Genomic DNA, 19,630 nt, shown 5'->3' with positions numbered 1-19,630 from the left:
CAGGACCAAGTACTGATTTTGCCCCAGATCCCTAAGTGGCCCCTTCAAGGATTGAACTGACAACCCTGGGTTTAGCAGGCCAATGCTCAAAACACTGAGTTATCCCTCCCCCTGGTATTGTGTGGGAAGTGACAGTGTGAGTTCCCCATGCGCCCTCTGCAATGTTCCTCATCCCTCACTTGGAGGAATTACATCTAAGGGGTGAAGAGTAGTTTTATATTTCTATCCCTTCAATTCTTGGCTCTTCTGCTGCTGAGAATGCCAACAAAAACCAGTTGGGGTGATGGTTTTTGTGATGATGCCATGTGCTCACAGGAAACTTGGCTGAAGTGCTAATTATTTCCCAAGTTGGTGCATATTCATGTCTAGTTGTCTTAGAAAAAGAGAATAATAGGACTGAGTGGGGGGAAAAAACCCAAAATTTGTCTCAATTAATATCAAAGGACTTATTCATTTCAATCAAAGTAATATTGGATTTTCAATCAAATAAAAAATAACCATTACCTTTCCCTTAAAGAAGTTAAGATCACATCCTGCCTCTAATCAATAGCTTGTTTTGACATCTGGGCCACAACATCAGATGATGATGATAGTGCCTTCTGGTCTTAAAGTCTATGGGTCTATAAGAATCAGGAAACTCATGGCAATATGCTACATAATTATATCTGGGACACAAATTCACTGCCTCAGCTGTGTCTTGCAAACATCAGGGAAGATTTAAACCTAACTACGCATGAAATTTTTAACAGACTTAATACGTATGAGACAATTTGCCACATAGCATGTAAAATGGTAAATTCTTCCTTTAATTGTGTTCTAGTTTGATAGACAACAAGGCACTACATGAGTTTCAAAAGGGCTTGGATTCTTAGGTATCTCATTATTACAATTAACAGTATCACTGCAAGGGAAAATCAGTTTGAAGGTTGCTGGTCCCTAAGTTGTCATGAAAGAGAATTGCCTTTTACTAGAAAAAAGCAAGCTGTGAAAATACAGGATAAGCTATTACACTTGTGAAAATCTGCTTGGCAGTTCATTTCATTTGTCAGGGCTGCCATTCTTCGCTTTTTCAACAATTTCTTGCAGATCTAAATATAGCCTTCAATTTTAAAGAGAGTTGAGAAAGTGTTATTTAGTGCCATAAGTGAAACTGCACTTAACTCTGAGCCCTCGACCAGCCTCTAGTCTTCAAAGTGTCACAAAGTTCTCTCTCCAGATCCCTAACATCTATTATTTAGTGCTAATTGTTATTATTTTATGTATTATTTATTTGTTTTATTGGCTTGTGTAGACAGAGTGGCAAGCGGGGGTGTAAATCTACAACACAACTAGCATAATGCAAACTGACTGTTTGTGTGTACCCAGGAGCTGTGTGCTAAAAGTTTCCTTGTGTGCATTAACCTACTCCTGTTTCAAACAGGAGCGTATCAAAGCACACAAGGGAACTTTTAGTGCACGGTAGCAGGTTCCACAAGGGCAGTCAATGTGCAGCATATGCTGTAGGTTCATACCCCAGCTTGTCTTGCACTACTCTATCTAGACAAGCCCTGTGATTGACATTATAAAAATACAGAAGTGGCTGATCCAAAGGGTCAAATCCTGACCTCCATGAGATCTGTGGTGAAACTCTCATGGAGCCAGAATTGACCCAAAGACTTTACAATCTAGAGCCCTTGATCCTGTGAACACTTGTGTATATGTTGAATCTGTTTCAGGTGGGCAGTCCCAAGGAAGTCAATGTTTACAATAATATATATCATCCTTATTTATAACGGAGAAAGGGAGATGATTTTATTAAGTTTAATATGTTGAGCCTTGTTAAAAAGAATTTTCCTGCGTTTTATTATGTAGAAACTGCATCCTGTGGATCACATACAGTGTTTACCTAGTTTGTTTTTAGTCTAATGCCCTGGGTACTCCTGCAAGGGGGACTGCTTGTTATGGGCTCCTGTTGAGATTGCATGCTCCTAATAAAATTAAGTTGTGCTCTATTAAACTTTTCCCTGGCTCTCTCTCCATAACAAAACCCACTGCTGGGTCATGATCCCAAAATTATACAACATGCTTGAATGGTGTGGTTGCCAGTATTTTTCTAATCTAACTGAAACAGTTATTTTTTCCCCTAGATAAATGGTGTTATGCAAAAAACCTGTGTACTCCAGTACTGGCCCTTACATGTGGGAAAAACTCCTTCTAAGGTTGGCCAAGACCATTATTGTGTCTGCCATCAAATTTCATCTCTGCTGTGATACCTACAAGACACTTGAGTGTGGCTAGATGGGTGGTAAGCAGTGGTCACAGCATGTTACACTTATTCTAAGCCTCTAATTGGCCTGGTCTATACTAGGAAATTATGTTGGCATAAAAATCATCCTCCACCCCTCAAAGATGCAGTTAAACTGACCTAATCCTGGGGGTGGACAGCACTAGGTCAATGGGAGAATTCTCCCAATGACGTACCTACTGCCTCTTGGGGAGGTGCGCTACCTATGCTCCTTCCTCTATCTGTTGTACTTAGCTGTTCTGATCTATTTAGATTGTAAGCTCTTTGAGGCAAGGACTATCTTTTCGGGGTGTGTGTGTGTGTGTGTGTGTGTGTGTGGCCTAACACATTAGGGCAGAGGCCTCCTCTATATGTGACCACAATCATAGAATCAATCATAGGACTGGAAGGGATCTTGAGAGGTCATGTAGTCCAGATCCTTGAACTCATGGCAGGACTAAGTATTATCTATTGTCTAACCTGCTCTTCAAAATCTCAAATGATGGAGATTCCAAAATCTCCTTAGGCAATTTATTCCAGTGCTTAACCACCCTGACAGGAAGTTTTTCCTAATGTCCAACCTAAACCTCCCTTGCTGCAATTTAAGTCCATTGCTTCTTGTCCTATCCTCAGTGGTTAGGAATATTTTTTCTTTTCTCCCTCCTCCTTGTAACAACCTTTTATGCACTTGAAAACTGTTATCATATCCACTCTCAATCTTCTCTTTTCCATACTAAATAAACCCAATTTTTTCAATCTTCCATCACGGGTCATGTTTTCTAGGCCTTTAATCATTGTTGTTGCTCTCCGTTTGATTTTCTCCAATTTGTCCACATCTTTCCTGAAATGTGGTACCCCAGAACTGGACACAATACTTCAATTGAGGCCTAATCAGCGTGGATAGAGTGGAAGAATGACTTCTTGTGTCTTGCTTACAACACTCCTGCTAATACATCCCAGAATGATGTTTGCTTTTTTTGCAACTGTGTTACACTGTTGACTCATATTTAGCTTGCGATCCACTATGACCCCCAGATCCCTTTCTGCAGTACTCCTTCCTAGGCAGTCATTTCCCATTTTGTATGTGTGCAACTGATTGTTCCTTCCTATAGGGAGTACTTTGCATTTGTCCTTATTGAATTTCATCCTGTTTACTTCAGACCATTTCTCCAGTTTGTCCAGATCATTTTGAATTATTATCCTATCCTCCAAAGCACTTGCAACTCCTCCCAGCTTGGTATCATCCACAAACTTTAAAGTGTATTCTCTATGCCATTATCTAAATCATTGATGAAGATATTGAAGAGAACCAGACCCAGAACTGATTCCTGCAGGACCCCACTCATTATATACTTCCAGCATGACTGTGAACCACTGATAACTACGCTGGGAATCGTTTTCCAACCTTATAATCAGGGCCAGCTATAGGACGTGTGGGGCCCAATTCAAAAGAGCTGCCACCAAAATGCCGCTGAAGACAGAGGCAGCGATTGAGCTGCCGCCGAAGATAGCGTTGGCAATTCGGCGGCAGCTCAATCGGTTGCTGCTGTTTCCGGCTGAACTTTGGCGGAGGGTGCAGGGCCCCTCTTCTGGATGCTGCGGGGCCCTCTTAGGTGCAGGGCCTGATACATGGGATTAGGGGAATTGCCCTAAAGCAGGCCCTGCTTATAGTAACTCCATCTAGGTTGCATTTCCCTAGTTTGTTTATGAAAAGGTCATGTGAGACCGTATCCAAAGCTTTACTAAAGTCAAGATATATCACATCTACCACTTCACCCCAGCCACGAGGCTTGTTACCCTGTCACAGAAAGCTATCAGGTTGGTTTGACATGATTTGTTCTTGACATATCTATTCTGACTGTCACTTATCACCTTATTTTCTTTTAAATGTTTGCAAATTGATCACTTAATTATTTGCTCCATTATCTTTCTGGGTACAGAAGTTAAGCTGATCGGTCTGTAATTCCCTGGGTTGTCCTTATTTCCCTTTTTGTAGATTGGCACTATATTTGCTCCTTTCCAGTCATCTGGAATCTCTTTCCATCTTCCAATACATATAAAAATAATAATTAATGGTTCTTTGGCTAACACAGGAAACATCAGGATTCTTTCTCAACTTTAGAACAACACTTACTGTGTGTATGACAGAGTCATTCCTTTTCAAAATGAGGATTGTATCGATTGCATATGGTGAAGCTAATTATAAACATCTCTTTGGTTTATAGATTCATAGATGAGCCAGAGGAGGCCAGGTCACGTTTTGTAGAGTATAGGAGGCTGTGCTATTACAGGAGCCCCAGAAAAAATTCCAGCTGACTTTGTCTCCTGGTAAAAACATAGTCCTAGTGTGATATATGTGCCATGATGTCTTGGCACTGTGTCATTCCATTGTGATAGAGGATCCAGGCATAATGCTGAGACTTTGTCTCTAGAGATATTTTTGGATGCCTTTAGTCCCTGATCCAGAAAAACACTTACATAGAGCCCTGTGTGAGACTATTTTTTTAATCCCACTCCCATCCCACTCTGCAATACCCACTGCTATACCCACCTGTTCCAGAATTGTCTTTTGCATTTTTATCTGACTCCTACCTCCAAAAAACTTAGATCTCACAAATCCTGCAAGAGAGACAGATTCCCCTGCTACTAAGAACGAAACAAACTCCACCCCCAAAATACATATATATATATATATATATATATATATATATATATATATATATATATATATATATATATATATATATATATATATATAAATGGAATTCAGACACAATTTTTAACACTAAAGAATGAAACAAATCTTGCTTAAAGCACATAAAAATACTTTAACTCCAGTTATAATAGGAACCAAATCTCTTTCTGTCCCTAGCTTAAATTTAAGTATTAAAAGCTTTATTTAATAAAAAAAGAAAAACTTGCTTTACATTGCTGAAATTCTATTTATGACAAATGGATGAGAGATTGTATTTTCTTGCAAATAATCACAATCTAGTTGTTTTTTTGTTTTTGTTTTGTTTTGCCCACCCAATCCTGCCTGCAACAAAGTACATTTTACCTGCTTCTGCTATTATGGCAACAGGTACTGCAGGACCCACGGGATCCCAGCCCCACTGCAGGGCTCTACACTTAAGCACATGCTTAACTTGGTTATCCCACTGACCAGGACCACTCCATTGACCATTATAGTCTGAGAATCCAACAGCTCTCAGCCCCTATTCCAAACAATACAATTAAGAAACTTCATGACTTGAAATTCAGAGTTGCCTGGCTTCCTGCAAGAGTTTTTAACCACACTGAGCAGCAGGTAACACTAAACATGGTGGGATTATGGGTCAAGGATGAATATAAAATAATAAGTTCACAAGAAGAAATTGAAAAAACAGTATCTTTCCCTCCATACTTAGATACTAAAAATTGTACAGATATTTGATTTAAAATCAACTAAACTACTCGACACATTCTTTAATGAACTCTAACACTGCAGCTGTGGTCCCAGCTGCAGTACAGGATTTAAGACACTAGACAACCCAGTTTACTTAGTTTGCTTTTATAAAGAAAGCCTTGTCAATCTATTTATAACAAGAGCACAGAAAATCCTTTGAGTAGACTTTGAAGCTCCATGATAGGGACTAGCTTTTTGATCTGTGTTTGTAAGCACCTAGCACAATGGGGTCCTGGGTCCACCACTAGAGCCCATAGGTGCTACTGTAATTTAAAAAAATAATAGTGCTATTTACTAGTGAAGTACAGACACAGAGTGATAAATTCTATTGCAATAATTTATCAACAATTTAATGCTAGTATTGACATGGAAATTCAGGATTTAATTAATCTTCTAGTTAATTTTTCAATGAACCTCTTTCCCCTCCCTAAGGGAAAAAAAGAGTTTTATCACGTAGGCATTTTAAATACTTCAGGGCTAAATCTCAGAGCTAAATTCGGCACCTATTTTTATCCTGCACAATGCTACTGATGTACAGGATGCAAGTCAGCACAGATGGCTTTATCTGGTTAAGCATCATTTTAGATACAGATAGGTCAAATATAGAATTGAATTCAGGCTTTGGTTACCAGAAGCACACTATGGTATGGCAAGAAGAAACAGAGCTGAAGCAGCTGAGAGGTTGTTCATGGATGGAGCCATTCTTCCTGCATAAAACGGATGCAAGCAGAATTGCACAGGGTGGCCTGAGGGGCAGTGCAGTCATCTGCATTCCACACATCTGCTTTCTAGAAGAGCAACGTAAAATTTTATCCTCACTTCCACAACCCGTGCCTGCTGTTGGATGCCAGCAGGCATGCAGTGGAGGTGGGGGCTGGTAGCAGGATGAACCTGTTTTACCATAATCCCATGGGGTTGAAAAGCACCACAGTGCTTTTCATGCTCCAGGAAACTTCAGGTCTAAACTCTCACTGCTGCTCGGGAATTTCTTCCTTTCCTACTGCACCAAGGGAGGGGTAGCCAGAATTTAGCCAATAATTTACCTGTACAAACATTCATGATTTGTGCACCATTTATGGTGAAGTGTTCCAGCACTATGGTGATGAGTATTATATATAAATCTAGATGACTTAAATTAGAGATGTAGCACAGATAGATCAGAGACTAGCATGTGGCAGGGTGGAAATTTTCTAATTGTTAAAGCCATATTTATGTTCTCCCACTTAGGTTTTATATTTTGTTGTTTTTAAGATGGTAGTAACATTTGGTTTGGAACACTGTACTTTACAATACAATAAACTTTATTTGATATAGCATCTTTTTTTACAGCTTGTACCTCAGGCCAAGTAAAGTAACCACCAGAGTAGCAGAGAGTGGGACCAATGAAGAGCTCGAGGCAATGAAGAAAGTTTAAGTTGTAAAATGAGCAGTAATACAATAGATGGCTTCCAGCCTTCTGGTGGTGTAGATAGAACTGGTTGAAAAATTGTCAGTAAGAGAGAGAGAATGAGCCTGACCCTTGAATAGCCCAGATGTGCCTGCTTTAGAACAGGGACTTGAACATCCCAGGCAAGGGACCTAACCATCAGAGTACGGAGTCAGTCTCAGTCAGTGGCCAGATGGATATTAAATGATTGACACAAAGTGGAACAGCTCCAACAGGAGAGATTGAGAGGGAGACTGAGATTCCTTGTGGGAGATATAGGGTCAAGTCCATGCTCTGGTTTGGAGCAGGGACTTGAACTGGGTTTCACACATCCCAGGGGAGTGACCTAAACATCAGTCTGTTCATTATTCTGGGGTAGGTGTCTGTCTCTCTCACACGCACACACAATTTGAAAGGTCTCATTTTCATTCCACATCAGAACAAAAACAAAATTTGAAACCTCAGCAGTTTTCCATGAAGTGGAATTGTTGGTTTTGGGTCAGCTCTAGTTATGAGGAGTGTGTAAATACACAACAGTAGATGGTCCTTGCCCTTGAAGGACTTAGAATGTAAGATGCTATAAGTGAGTGCAACAAAAAGAAAATGGGAGAGGAATGAAGAAGAAACCAGAAAAGTATTTGTATAAGATGTACAAAGTAGATAAATATCACAAGTCCCTACTGGCCATCTACCGTGGTGTTAGTTATTCTCAGATGGCAATTTTATCATTCTGATAGAAGTGGGGGTTAAAGACAAATTTCAAGGAAGTCAGAGTATTGGCACAGATTTTTTCTCTTAGATTTTCATATCTGGTAGGCTTGTTAGCTGCTTTTACAACCTTGCAAAATGGTTTTAACTTATTGAAACAATCAGTAACTGCGGTTACATTTTACTTTAAGTTATGGGCATTCCTGCTTGCCTGTAGGCATCTCCCATAGCTTTTTTCAGTATTTAAACTTACATCTTCCTCTCTTCTAGTCTCAAAATTATATGTGACATTATCTGGACTATCGTACTTTTCTTGTGTTTATCCATTTTTCAAATTGAGATGGGAATGTGAGCTAATGCTTTGAGATCCAGTGGTCAAATATATTGGACTATATAATATTATCTTCTATTTTGTTAAAAATGCATGAACAATTTTAAATCATACAGATAATTTATTGGACTCCTGCACTTCCATCATCCTAGCTACTGCCTCTTGGAGAGATGGATTAACTGCATTGACAGAATAGTCCCTTGTATCAATGTAGGAAGCATCTACATTACGGCACTACAGTGGCACAGCTGCAGCACCATAGCTGTAGCAGCTGTAATGTAGACATGCTCTAAATTTCTGATAGCGCCTGCAGTGTTGGTGCCTTCAAAGCACAAAAGACAGCACGGTCCCTGTCCCAAAGAGCTTACAACTGAAGAGAGAAACAGGCAAAGAGGAAATGAAGGAGTAAAGCTTATAAGCAGTGATGAGATGCCAAAATCTTAACAACCGGTTCCCTATAAAAAGTTCTGATTTAAGGGGGGGGGGGACTAGGGGAGGGCTGGGGGGGATACATACTGCAGGGCCTGGGGCAAATTGCCCCACTTGCCCCCCCCGCCTGCTGCCCCAGAGCTCACAGCCCCCCACCCCCTTACCTTGCTGGTAGCTCAGAGCTCAGCTGAGCTGCCCAGCTGCTGGCCATGCAATGGCTCTGTGGGGTAGGGCCCGGGGTAGACATCTTCGTGGGGGCCAGGGGCCCCAGCAGGGCCCGGGCCAATTGCCCCACTTGCCCCCTCTCCTCTGGCCAGTCCTGGAGCTTGCAGCAGTCCCCCCACCACCACCTTGCCGGGCCGCTCAAAAAGGGGCAGCAGGATGACTCCCAAGGAACATAGGAACATAGTGTAAAAATCATATTAATAAAAGTCCCTGGGAGTTAAATTCTCTTGGGAACTCACCTAAATAGCCTGCCAAAGGCTCTCTGTGCATCAACAAGAACTGCCATAGATACAATGTTTAATCTATTTGCTTGGTATATTCAATTAGATATTTTATGCATATTACCAGCAATAAATTGGCCTTACAGAAAACAAACTAATTCACAGAGATCAAGTTAATCTGTGGCCTGTTCTAAAGTACCGGATGGGATTTTTTGAAACACAACTAATTAATTAAATATGACAGAAGTTATCACCTAATATAAGGTTCCCACCTATGATCTATAGGGATTACAATTGTGAGTATGCATCTTATTGGAGCAGACTTTACTCCATTACATATTCCTCATGTAAAACCCACTAATTCCTTCTGAAAAACTATAAAATATTCTATTCAGTACCCATCAACCCAGTAGCACGTTTCTATCTTGCTGCACTCATTTCCTTTGTGGTAATTGAGGCAATCAGTTTCTCATTATCCAACTGATCCAGCTTTGGCATTTTAATATTAGAAATTTCATAATTTCTAGTTTATCAGCTGCTAACTTTAATGTAAACATTTGTTTATAAAATATTTTAATAATCTCCCTATTAATTTGGATACAGTTGATATGTTATCATCAAGAGACGCCCTAATCCTACGAATAAAATTAATGTCTTGTACTTTGAATTACTTTTGTAATTAACTTTTTTTATAAGTACATAGAACTAGCATGAAATGTAACAAACATAACGGATAGTAAAACAAGTTTATGGTAGAAGTGAAAATAACTATCTGACTGTTGCTATATTTAAATGTCTCTATCTAGATGATACACAAAGGTAACATTAATCATAACTGTGAATTGAAGCATAACATATTGCTTTAATTTTATTTATTTATTTATTGTGCATCTAAAAATGCACTAGGCACCTTTTGGATAGAAAGACAAGTTGCACACAGCTTACAATATAATTTTAGTCCTGAACTGACAAGGGGAGTAACCAGACAGGATGGGGGAAAATATAGGATAAGGGAGGATGCAGGTTACAGCAATATCATATGGTATTCTCAGTTTCCCAAACATAGGCCTTTCTTGTCAAGTTGAGGGGATTATTTTGCCTCTTTCTTAGACTTAGTTCAGGAAACTTACAGTGTGAAATATTTGTCCCATTGAAATCAACGGCAAAACTCCTGTTGATGCCAAAGGGGCCAGGATTTCATCTTCACAGTGTCCTGAAGCATGTGAATAGCCCCATTCACCTAAAACCGCCATTATCTTCAACTTTGAAGTCAATGGGATTACTCATGTGCTTAAATTTAGGCATATGCTTCAGTGCCTTGGTGAAGCTGGGTCTCAAATACTAAAAGTAAAGCTGTAACTTGGAACCATCTTGTAGCCCAGGGATGGGCAACCTTTGTCACACGGCTCACCAGGGTAAGCCCCTTGGTGAGCCAGATTGGTTTGTTTACCTGCAGGTTTGTTAATCCTCAGGTTTGGCTGATTGTGGCTCCCACTGAACGCAGTTTGCCACGTCAGTCCAATGGGAGAGGCAGGAAGCGGTGGCCAGCACATCCCTCAGCCCATGCCGCTTCCCGCAGCCTCCATTGGTCTGGGATGGTGAACCGTGGCCAATGAGAGCTGTGATCGTCTGAACCTGCAGGTAAACAAATTGGCCCGGACCGCCAGGGTGCTTACCCTGGCAAGCTGTGTGCCAAAGGTTGCCGATCCCTGTTGTAGCCTTTTCTGATGAGTGTCCTTTCAGAAGGCAGAATACCCACTGTCCAATGCCAGTCTGCTCATGTGAGCCAAAGATTTTCTTAAAGGGCAAATATTCAGCTGGTGTAAATTGTCATCTCTACTCTGAAGTAATTTGAGCTATGACAAATTATACCAGCTGAGAATCTGCTTTTTTTTTTTTCTGCCCTGGACTGCTGAACTGCAAATGTTTGTTAAGTTTGACTGACATCTAATGAGCCATCTTTACCTCTCTGAATGTTAAGTTACTTCTTTTGAATTTAATACAGCGATTATTTCTGCTACTGGTATAGGGTCAAATCATGATTCTAGTTTACATGGCAGCAAGTGGCACATGAGAACTAGTAGGCTATATAAACCAGCGGGAAACGAGTCAGGCCAGTTTATTCTGGGAAAGGTCAGTCTGGTGCATTAAAGAGGGGAGGGGAACTATAAAGCTGCTTTGAGCAATGAACTCATGTAAATGAGCACCTTGATTCTCCCCCTCCCCCTTCTGCTGGTACCTCAAATGCAACAGTAACCCTACCAAGGGGGAGAGAAAGGGATTGTACTATGAATTGAGTTTAGTCTCTTTACCTTCAACAAAAAAGCCCATTCCACTCGGGGGTGTGGAAAGGGAGATGCAATGTGAGATGGGAAGGATTGCTAGCAGGGTCTCTCTTCTGTCCCCACCCTATCACCTGTGCATGTGTGTATAAATTGTAACTTCATTCCAACAAGCCTTATTCGTGTCTCCTTGGCTAAGTACTATTTCAAAGCTGTCAACTAGCCTTTACAGGGACTGTCCCCATTTTAGTTTCTTTCCAACAAAGGTGTCTATCTTCTTCTTCTCCTGAAATATCAGGGAGGCACTGCTCATGTTTAGTGCCTCCTCCAATGCCATTCTTCTATGATTGCATGTCTCAGATGGCAGTCAGACTCCTCCCCTGGAAAGATGAGGCTTATTTGGTCCCTTTGGAGGGCCCTTCATTCCTGCAAGATACATATTTATCTCTAGAGCTGCAAAGCTCCAGTGGGCTCCATGTTGCAGACCCTGTTATACTGAGAGCTGAGAACACAGTGTTGCCAGCTATCATGGTGGTTGGTATTTTTATTCGAGCCCCAGCTGTTGGAATCAAGAGATTGCATGAGAAGCTCAATGTCATTAAAATAATAATAATAAAAAATTTCTAGAGCCCCTGGTTGAGATAATCTTGAAAACGTGAAGCAAGTTGCCTGTTGAAGGCTCAAAGGCCAGAAGGCATATCAAGAACAAAAAACATATTATTTTAAAAGATCTCATGATTTTTAAGCCAATCTCATAATTTTGGGGGCCTGACTCATGACTTTTGAATGCTTTGCATTGTCAGTCCTGGGACCATACTTTGCATAGTCTCTTGCTCATATGTGGTTCTGCAGAAAATGTATCAATGACAGGTTATTTCCAAAGTAGTTTTTCCCTATCTATTAAAGAACAAAACAAATTAAGAGTTAAATTAGGCTTCGTAGGTTATGTATTAATAAACCAGTTCCTGTGTAATATCTAATTAGTATCAGTGGCACACTGGCAGCATTTAGATTGTGAAAATATTAGCAAATAAGGCAATGTGCGCTGGACTGAGAAATACAACATTGTAATTAAAAGTGACCTAACAGTAACTTTGAGGAAACTTGAATGGGCTAAAGAGGTAAATATATATTTAACCGCTTGGTATGAACAATAATCTCAACACTGAGCTCACTGTCTATTTGAATTTGTCAGGAACTGCTAGGAGAGAATTAGTTTTAGGGACTTCTAAATGTGGCTTTCAGTGAACATGTGCAAAATACTCCATATGGGCAGATCATGGAGCCTGCATGGGACTTTGTTGATGTGGCAGTTCAGTCCACTGAAAATAACCTCCGGAACTGCCTTGATCATTTTGTTTTGGACAGTGCCAAGCATATTGTCAGTGTTTAACCAGCAACGATCTATTAAAGCAAACAAACTAAATTAATTATAACGCTGATAGCTGACTTATGTATTCTGAAAACCTAATGTTTTTAACGATGTTTATAGCAATAGACACCTAGGGCCTGTTTCTCATTTACAATGAGGTCTCTTTGCATCATTCTGACAGCACAAAGTTGCCTTAAAGTAGGTATAAATTACACTTTTACCCACTTTAGGGCCCTTTTAAACTGCTAAGGTCTGTGTGAAGAGTGAATTAATTTCTATTCTGTACAGGTCCACCAGACTTAGACAGGTATCACCATAATATCCAAGTGCCTTCTAGTAATGCATTAAATGACGTGACTAACATTTGTCACATACGGCTCATCTTCTTTTAGGGGAAAAAATGTCTGTGCATTGTGGTATTTTGTGTATAAATTATCTGATAATGTGTTTATATCAGCAAAAGCAAAGTAGAAAAATGAATCTTGCACTTGGAAGGCGGTGAGATCTGAGGTGGTTCTTGGCTCCTCTGGGAGTTTACCCTTGTAGTAGACAGTTCTATTTTTCCTGAGGAGTGGAATTGTTGACCATGATCTTTCTGCTGAAGCCTAGAACAATAGAATCAGAGAACCATGGTGTTAGAAGGGGCCACAAGGGTCATCTAGTCTAACCTCCTGTCAAGATGCTATCCAGCCTCTTTTTGAAAGCCTCTAGTGAAGGAGTTTCCACAGCTTCCCCAGGCAGTTTGTTCCATTGTCCTACTGTTCTTACAGTTAGGAAGTTTTTCCTGAGATTTAATCTAAATCTGCTGTGCTGTAGTTTGAGCTCATTGACTCTTATCCTGCCTTCTGTGGTGAGAGAGAACAATTTTTCTCCATCTTTTTCATGGCAGCAATTCACCACTATTATGTCTCTCCTTAATCTCCTCTTTTCCAAACTAAATACACCCAGTTCCTTCAGCCTTTGCTCCTATGGCTTGCAGTCCACCCCTTTGATCATCTTTGTTGATCACCTCTGGATCCTTTCCAGTTTCTCTATATCCTTTCTATACAGCAGTGACCAAAACTGGACACAGTACTCCAGCTAAGGCTTAACCAATGCCAAATAGAGAGGGACTGTTACCTCCCATGATTTGGATGCTATGCCTCTGTTAATGCAACCCAAAATCGCATTTGTTTTTTTTTCACAACAGCATCGCCTTGTTGATTAATGTTGAGGTTGTGATCCACCACAACTCCCAGATCCTTCTCAGCAGTGTTGCTGCCAAGCCATTCTGTATTTGTGCACTTGGTTTTTCTTCCCTAAGTGCAGCACCTTAGATTCGTCTTTGTTGAATTTCATTTTTTTGTTTATAGCCTAGTTCTCCAATTTCTCGAGATCCCTTCAAGCAACCTTTTAGATATCCTGGGACCAGCCCATTGAGCACCTTTTAAGATAAAAACTTGAATCTGACTTGAGATTTTATTGGAAGCCAGTGTAGAGAGCTGAGGACATATTTGATATTCCTATGAATCATGTCCCTAGTTTTAATTTGCCTGGGGATCAGGAAGGGTCTGAACATCTCCATTTCTTATCACATATCCATGATCTTTCTAGAAAGCTTTGGGAACCCCTCTCATTCCACATGAGACTCTAGTATAGGAGCTTCCTTCCTGTGATTCTCTTGCCTTTTAGCCTCTGTGATGAGCCTTGGGTATCTCCACATGCAGCAAATTCTTGCTTTCCTTCCATCTCTATCATCTCTCTTCTTTCATTATTTCTGTCAATGTTTTCTCTCATTTGTATTTATTCTCTCCTCCCCTTTTCTCATCTCACTTTTTAAAAGGATGCACTTTTTCCTTTTTTTCCACTAGACTGTAGAAATGTCTTTTCCCTTGTATTTTAATTTTTATGGGTGAATTTACTCCTCATGAAAGAGGGCAGATGGACAGTTGATAGGGTGGAGTTCGCTGTTTATCCATGTGTAAGCAGGGTCTGAATGAATTCTCCCTTGACAGCTAGCTGGGAGGGGGAGAGACTTCAGGAGCAAGCTGTATTTACATGAATGCACCTACTCTGCTTAGATATCCAGCAGATAGAGTGATGTTGCTCAAAGTGATCAACTTTTGCTACTGTTGGGTTACAAATCACTTTAGTACTGAACACAGGGGTAATGAAATGCTGTTACCAATGTTGTTGTCTTTATTGTATGAATAAATGGGAGCAGAACTGTGCTTAACCTGTTCCAAATGAGAGGCTCACCCTCAGATGAAAGGACTTCAGCAAGCCAGGGGCTCAAATGCCAGACCCCAGTGAAAGGAAAAGGGATGGGGACAGATGTTCTAGCCAGGAGATGTGGACTCTCCCTAAGGGTTCCTGGTCTGGTTTAACCTGTTCCTTCCCATTGTTCAAAGATAGAACTAAATAGGCTTCATTAGGAGCCTTTTGTTATGTTAAGTACTAGGGCTGTTGATTAATCACAGTTAACTCACGTGATGAACTCAAAAAAATTAATTCTGATTAATTTTTTTATCATGATTAATCATAGTTTTAATTGCACTGTTAAACAATAGAATACCAATTGGAATGTATTAAATATTTTGGATGTTTTTCTACACTTTCATATATATTCTGTAATTGAAATCAGAGTGTATTTTTTTATCATAAATATTTGTACTGTAAAAATTATAATCAAAAGATATAGTATTTTTCAATTCATCTCATACAAGTACTATAGTGCAATATCTTTGTCATGAAGGACAATTTACAAATCTAGACTTTTTTTGTTACATAACTGCACTCAAAAACAAAACAGCGTAAAATTTTAGAGCCTACAAGTCCATTCAGTCCTACTTCTTGTTCAGCCAAACATTTACATTTACAGGAGATAATGCTCCCCTTTCATTTACAATGTCACTAGAAAGTGAGAACAGGTATTTGCATGGCACTTCTGTAGCCTGCATTGGAAGGTATTTATGTGCCAGATATGCTAAACATTCATATGCCCCTTCATGATTTGACCACCATTCCAGAGGACATGCTTCCATTCTGATGACACTCGTTAAAAAAAATGTGTTAATTACTTAGTGACTGAACTCCTTGGGGGAGAATTGTATGTCTCCTGGGCTGTTTTACCCACATTCTGCCATTATATTTCATGTTATTGCAGTCTCGGATGATTACCCAGCACATGTTCATTTTAAGAACACCTTTTCACTGCAGATTTCACAAAATGGAAAGAAGGTACCAATGTGAGATTTCTAAAGATAGCTACAGCACTGGACCAAAGGTTTAAGAATCTGAAGTGCCTTCCAAAATACGAGAGGGACAAGGTGTGGAGCATGCTTTCAGAAGTTTTAAAAGACCAACACTCTGATGCAGAAATTACAGAACCAGAACCACTGAAAAAGAAAATCAACCTTCTGTTGCTGGCATCTGACTCAGATAATGAAAATGAACATGTGCCAGTCTGTACTGCTTTAGATTATCATGTCTCCTGAAATGGTGGTTGAAGCATGAAGGGACATATGAATTTTTAGTGCATTTGGCATGTAAATATCTTGCGACTCCAGCTACAACAGTGCCACAAGAATGCCTATTCTCACTTTCAGGGCCGGCTTTAAGCCGATTCAACCGATTCCCAGGAATTGGGCCCCGCGCCTAAGAGGGCCCCCCGCTCTCTGGCCGGAGCCCCGGCCGGAGCGCAGCAAGCCACCCTGCAGCCCCACTCTCCCAGCCAGAGCCCTGGCCAGAGCCCCGGCCAGAGCACAGCAAGCCGCCCCACAGCCCTGCTCTCCCGGCTGGAGCCCCGGCCGGAGCGCGGCAAGCCACCCCGCAGCCCCGCTCTCCCAGCCGGAGCCCCGGATGGAGTGCGGCAAGCAGCCCTGCTCTCCCAGCCGGAGCCCCGGCTGGAGTGCGGCAAGCAGCCCCGCTCTCCCGGCAGGAGCCCTGGCCGGAGCGCAGCAAGCAGCCCCGCTCTCCTGGCAGGAGCCCCGGCCAGAGTGCAGCAAGCAGGCCCGCTCTCCTGGCCGGAGCGCAGCAAGCCGCTCTGCAGCCCTGCTCGCCCGGCCGGAGCCGCGGCCAGAGAGCGGCAAGCTGCCCCGCAGCCCCACTCTCCCTGCTGGAGCTCCGGGCCCTTTAAATAGCCCCCATAGCCCTGGGATAGCGGGGTGCTCCGGGGGCTATTTAAAGGGCCGGGGCTCCAGCTGTCTTTGCCACCCTGTCCTTTAAATAGCCGCCGGAGCCCCGCCACCCCCATGTATTCTCCAGGGCTCTCGCCGCTATTTAAAAGGTCTGGGGCAGGGTAAAAGCAGGGGAGCCCTGGGCCCTTTAAATAACCCCCAGAGCCCTGGGATAGCGGGAGGCTTGGGGGCCATTTAAAGGGCCGGGGCTCCAGCTGTCTCTGCTGCACCCCCTGCCCTGCCCCCAGCCAGCTCTGCACTCCGTGCCCACAGCCAGCCTCTGCCAAACCCCCTGCCCTGTCTCCAGCCAACCCCTGCCACACACCCCTGTGGCCCTGCCCAAAGCCAGCCAACCCCTACACACCCGTGCCCGTACCAGCCCTGCACACCCTGCCCACACCAGCCCCAAACCCCCTGCCCTATCTCCAGCCAACCCCGCTGCACTCCCCTGCGCGAAGCCAGCCAATTCTGCACTCCTCTGTCTCCAGCCCTCTCAATCCCTGCTGCATCCCCCTGCGGCCCTGCCTGAAGCCAGCCCACCCCACACACCCCGTCTCCAGCCAGCCTTGCACCCCTTGCCCTGCCTGCAGCTAGACCCTACCTCCAGTCAGCCCCTTGCCCTGCCTGCAGCTAGACCCTGCCTCCAGCCAGCCCCATGTCCACTGCTCCCCTCCAGTTCCCAGGGCAGTAACCCTGCACACCTGCTTCAATGAGGGGGACAGGGAGCAACTGGGACCCACACATGTGCACACCTGCAGGGAGTGGCAGGGACCCACACATGTGAAATGGCAGTCATTAATAAGCAATCAACAGCATATATGTTGCAATGTACATAATATATAATTGTATTATTTATATAGTTATGGAAAGTAAATAATACATGGAAGAAATGAAAGGCTTTTTTTTACACTTTTTTTTTTTTAGTCATCCCTGCAAGGGCCCCGCCGAAAATGTTCGAATTGGGCCCCGCACTTCCTAAAGCTGGCCCTGCTCACTTTCAAGTAACATTGCAAACAAGAAGCTAGCAGCGTTATCTCCTGAAAATGTAAACAAACTTGTTTGTCTGAGCAATTGGCTGAACAAGAACTAGGACTGAGTGGACTTACAGGATCTAAAATGTTACATTGTTTTATTTTTGATGGCAGTTTTTTTGTACATAATTCTACATTTGTAAGTTCAACTTTCATGATAGAGATTGCAATACAGTACTTGTATTAGGTTAATTGAAAAATACTATTTCTTTTGGTTTTTTGTACAGTGAAAATACTTGTAATAAAAATAAAGTGAGCACTGCACACTTCATACTCTGTTGTTGAAATTGAAATCAATATATTTGAAAATTTAGAAAACATCCAAAAATTATTTAAATAAATGACATTCTATTATTGAACAGTGCAATTAATCACAATTTTTTTAATAGTTTGCCAGCCCTTTTAAGTACTGAATGAGAGCTTAAATCACTTGTCAGACAGTGTTTCAGCCCAGCCTGCTAAGATCTAAAAATCACTTAACAGCCTGACCTACAGGGGTCACAGCAGAGAGGCAGATGGCAGCATGAGGTGATTGATGGGCAGCCGGTGAAAGTGGTGAGCAGTCAGCTGGCGGGAGCGGTTGGTGAAAGTGATGAGTAGTCGGCAGGGTGGCCAGGCGGCGAGGAGCAGCTGCTGCGGGGATTGCTAGGGGCTGAGGAGTCACGGCTGGCAAGGTGGCCAGCCAGAGCAAGAACTCAGATTGCAGTGCTGGCCAGGTGTCTTCTTCCTCAGGTGGGAGGTGAACTCCCACAAATGCACTTCTCTACCCTGGGTCCTCATTGACTAAGGACAACCACTGTGAATGGGTTATGGTGAGGAAGCAGAGAGGTGCACAGAAAAGGAGCTTTCGGTTGTAGAACTCAAGAACACGAGGCAGAAGGCACTGCCCCATGCACTCTAGGGTGGCTGTTCTGCTCACTGTTTTATGATTATGAATCCTGCTTGTAGCATTTTCCTAATGTAATGTCTGGTGACTTCCCTCCTTTCATAAACCATTTTCTTTCTAGAATCAGACTTTGTGCTCGCGTGTGGGGGAGTACTGCCTCTCAGAGGTGCCCGGCGTGTGCAGAGGCAGCGAGCTGTATGGGCCTGTGGTGCCTGGGCTCCAGCAAATTCAGGGCCCAGGTGGGTCCGGCTTCACCAATGTTCAGGGCTGGGTCTCTCCCCCGACTCTGCCTGCTGCCCCGCAGCCTCCCCTGAGCATCCCTGCCTGCCCTAGGCAGCAAGTGGCTGCCCCCTGCAGCTCTTTGCTGTGCTCCTTCACCAGCCGCTGCTGTTGCTGGCTACAAGGGAGCAGTGCTGGGGGCAGGCTGAGGCAGCTGCCTAAAGAGGGAGAAGGCACATGGCAGCTTCCCCCTGGTGGGTGACTCTGAGTGTGTGTGGAGGCTTATCCTGGTTAGACCTCCTGAGCAGCAGCCTGGGGGGGCTTGGGTGAGTGTCATGCTGAGGAGAGGTGTCATGCTGGAACTCACTGATGCTGGCTGGGAGAGGGCTGGGGGGAGTCCCCCTCTCTAGTCTCCTGCCCCAGTCCTTGGGCAGCCTGCTTGCTGCACCCCAAACTCCTCACCCCAGCCCAGCCCCACACCCCATACTTCCTCCTGCACCAACCCCCTGTCCCAGCTCAGAGCCTGCACGCAGCTCCCAAACTCCATCCCAGAGCCTGCACCCCAAACACTGTCCTGCACCCAAACTCTCTTCCTGAGCCTTAGGCAGGTTCGTGTGTGTGTGTGTGTGTGTGGG

This window comes from Gopherus flavomarginatus, chromosome 1 (assembly GCF_025201925.1).
Source record: "Gopherus flavomarginatus isolate rGopFla2 chromosome 1, rGopFla2.mat.asm, whole genome shotgun sequence".
NCBI classification, from domain to species: Eukaryota; Metazoa; Chordata; order Testudines; family Testudinidae; genus Gopherus; species Gopherus flavomarginatus.
The sequence above is the reverse complement of the archived record's forward strand: the minus strand, read 5'-3'. Positions refer to the sequence as shown.